This window comes from Triticum aestivum, chromosome 2B, assembly GCF_018294505.1.
Source record: "Triticum aestivum cultivar Chinese Spring chromosome 2B, IWGSC CS RefSeq v2.1, whole genome shotgun sequence".
In the NCBI taxonomy this organism is placed as follows: Eukaryota; Viridiplantae; Streptophyta; class Magnoliopsida; order Poales; family Poaceae; genus Triticum; species Triticum aestivum.
Genome location: NC_057798.1, coordinates 99,139,501 through 99,143,676, shown reverse-complemented (window position 1 = coordinate 99,143,676; position 4,176 = coordinate 99,139,501).

Below are 4,176 nucleotides of genomic sequence, written 5' to 3'. Positions count from 1 at the left end.
ATATCTTCCTCTTGACGCAAGCCCATGGATACGTACCTAACCCCACATACAACTCTCACATAGACCATGGGTTAGTACATAAAGTGTAATGGACAATGCTTACCATACCATGGGATCACTTGATCCCTCTCGGTACATCTTCTACGCTTTGTGAGTTGATCAACTTGATTCACTCTTGACTTAGTCTTGATCAACCTTGAATCTTTGCAACTCTCTTCATTTGGATGATGTCTTGAAGGTAAACATGAATGATCACACAACCTTCTTCTTCAAGACATGCTTGCAATAAGCTCAACACTCGCATGACCAATCTTTGGATAATTCCTTAATAGCACCTTGGTCAACTCAAAAACTCCTTGAAACCAACACATGGACTTCAAGAAAAGCCTATGGACAAATCCTTCAAATACAACTCAAGACAACCATTAGTTCATAGAGATTGTCATCAATTACCAAAACCAAACATGGGGGCACCGCATGTTCTTTCAATCTCCCCCATTTTGGTAATTGATGACAATCACTTTCAAGAGAGTTTATATAAGGAATTATGCATCACCATGCAATGCAACAACTAATAGTGCATGCGAATGAGATGCAAATGCTAAGGAACAAAAACAAAGCAAGAAGAGATAACTCTCTAAACTTCTCCACAAAACACTCTGAAACTTCTCCCCCATTGGCATCGATTGCCAAAATGGGCGAAAATCTAAGAAGGCCAATATAAATTGTGGTCCTCCATAAATTGTGTATTTCTCAACAAGAGAGTGGAATGCAATACACATACCCAACTGCCAATACTTGGAGGAAGACAAACTATATTGATGCCCAAAGATTGCAACAAAAAGATATGCCACAAAGACATAACAAAGAGAGACACAAGCAATCAGAAGATACCAATTGAAGCAAGCAATCAACGGATATCAATTGAACCAACTAGACCAATGATCCTATATGCCACAAGAATAAAATATTATGGAAAGCGCAAAGGAGTGTTCTAAAGAAACTAGAGAAGCTCCCCATGATTTGTGCACACATAAGAATTTTTGTATTTGAATACAAAGTGCACAAAATAGGATCATAGCTCCCCCAAAATCAATAGAAACTCACATCCAGTGCAAGTGAGCATATAGGAAACAAAGCCTAGCGCTTGCAACAAGCACATGGTTGAGCAACATGTAAAAGAGGCAACTTAAGAATAGGCTCAACCAAAATGATGTGTGTGAGTCATGGCGAAGCACTTGAGAAGACTAAGATTAGGATGAGCATTAAGCATCAACATAGTCTTGAAAGAATGAGGCACACGATGCAAGGCCTATCATTCCCATACACAACTGGCAAATGGGTTCACAAGCTTACTAATAAGCAAAAGAGAACCTATGCTTGTGACAACCCGTGGTGAAGATAGACGAGGGGAGGCTCATCAAGACGAGGGATACCAATTAAGATGGCAAAAACCTCGTAAAGATAAGCAAGAGGAAAATAATCTTCACCACACAAGAGTGCAACAAGATGCAACGATAGAGGACACGCACTCAAGGCAAAAGCTTTCACGGAGCCACCAAAGAAATAACATAAGAAAGACAAGGTGGATGTGAAAGAAAAGATATCAACTAGAGATGTAATTTCTCTCAAGTGTATAAGGTTCTACAAAGAAGGATGTACACCCGAAATAGTTACAACACGAAGGAACAAGATATCCACAAGGAAGTCATAAATATACCAATAAGATATTTGCTTGAAAGCGTAGCACTTGGCTACATATGGTCTTATTGTATATAAATGAACTCCAAACACACATCCATCAAAGGCATCACAACTAGCAACAAGAGATCATTGTTGGGATGCTTTGAGAAAGGAAACAAGTATCACAAGATATGAAATGAATATCATGCCAAGATGCAACCTACACAAGGTTGAATGCAAGAGGAGAAAGCATGAATAGATACTTGTTACCGAGATATCATTGGAAGGATGTAGTAGATACCAATTGAAGGTACATAGTAGTTCATTGATCATCCTTGCTTGACTCCAATATGCACATGGTGACAACACCTTCCTTGTGAGTGAGCCGAGCATCCAATGCATCTCCAAATGTTCCTAGAAGAACAACACAAACTAAACGGTACCCAAACTCATCGGGACCAAATAGTTAGAAACACTAATACATAGGACAAACTCCACATAAATATGTGCATATAGATATGAAAATGAATTTCATGCACATCTCATCCAAATTGAGACTAGGTGGAGTTTCCCCTATAAATTGAGTCAACGAAAGAAAGCATGCCAAATAGAATACATGAAGTAAATATGCATGATCAAAACTTTCAAGAACCGATACCAAAAGACAAAGAAATGCCAAGTGAAAAGGATACCAAATGGAGAAATCATCACTTGGAAGATATCATTAAAGATACATCAAGGAATGAGATATCCATTGATACACACTAAATTAAAGATGTCAAACTCCCAAAAAAAGGATGGTTCCAAACAAACCAAGCTCCCAACAAAGTCTCATGATGGCACAAGGTACCAAAAGAAAACGGCTTGCCTTCCACCAACACACACTTGATAAGGATCACAAGAAGAGTGTTCTAAAGAAAATAGGATAGCTCCCCCACGAGTTGTGCATTATAAAGAATTTCCTTTTGAATAAAAAATGCACAAGGTGGGATCACCACTTTCACTATATCTAGAAAACACTAGACAAGAACAAGAAATTAACAAGATCCACAAGTGGTATGGAAGACAACGGGAGTTGACACAAACCTTGGCAAGAGAAAAGGCAAATAAAAACAAAAGTCGATGTAAAGATGATCAATTAAATTCTACCACACATATGTGATTACCAATTGTCAAAAGACAAGAAGTATTTGGAAATAATTCCCGGTGGTAGATAGCAAGGATATCCGACATCATCTTCACTCCAAACAAAAAAGCAAATTGCAACTTGTAGAGCTAACATGCCACCTAGGAACAAGATAATTTACAATATCAATTATAGGTGACAATATCTCAAATGTACACATTTTCTAGGCTTGTAATATGCACATAGCATATTACTCCCCCATAATGTGATACCAATGAAGAAAACTTAACAAGAGGCAATAAGAGGATCCAACACGAGATAATCAATGGAATTTTTAGAATTTGAATTTATCATGAGAGATATACCACCTAGCGACTAGATAATCTTGAAATATCAATACTAGATGGTATTACTCATGTGCACACATTTATAGGATTGTGAGGTGCACAAAGCACACCACTCCCCCATAATGGATATTCCATTAATCTCTCACAAGAGCCAACTAAGAAATAAACAAGATGCACTAAGGCTCAACGAACGACACACAAGTACATGATGTGCAAACCAACATACACAAAGGCAATTTGGAGACACATCATATACAAACACATGCAAGGAACAAAACCAAAACATGCAAATGGTCAAGTAACTTTCAATGTAAACAATTTAAGTACAAGTTACCGCAAGGAGGCACATTGGATATAAGATAGAAACTTGACAACCCAATTGACTTGGCTTGAGACAACAAGAAAGATGAAGTCCCCTTAATTCTTCATAATGTAGCCAAGTCTCCAATGACCTCCAACAACACCTATTGATCAAGTTTGGGCTTGTTGGTCCCCAACCAAGTTGGGTCCTAAGAGGTTAGTCACAATAGGTTTGGCTACCCAAATGGTTCTTTGCTTGACACCACTTTGAGTACCAACAAACTTGGCAAACACATTGCCAACCTTATCCTTACCAAGAGAATAGATATCATCAATAATAATTGGGTTGGATAAGTTACCACTAGTGCATGAAGAAGCGACGTGACCTTTCTCACGGCATAAGTAGCAACATCTACTCTTCACTTTCTTCTCACTTGATTTCTCAATTTGAGAAGCATTAACTTGAGTCTTCTTGGGAAGAGGCCTTTCTTCAACTTGATGTTGAGCATGAGATTGAACTTGTGCCCTCTTCCCTTGTTGCTTGACACTAATGGCCTTCTTCTTCAATGGGCAAGATCTAACATGATGCCCTTTGACTTTTCACTTGAAGCAAACAATCTTGGCCGAATTCTTGACTTGTTCTTGGCCCTTATTCTTGTTCAACTTGGACTTCTTCTTCTTGTTGGAGTTGAATCCAAGTCCACCTTTGTCATTGGGGGA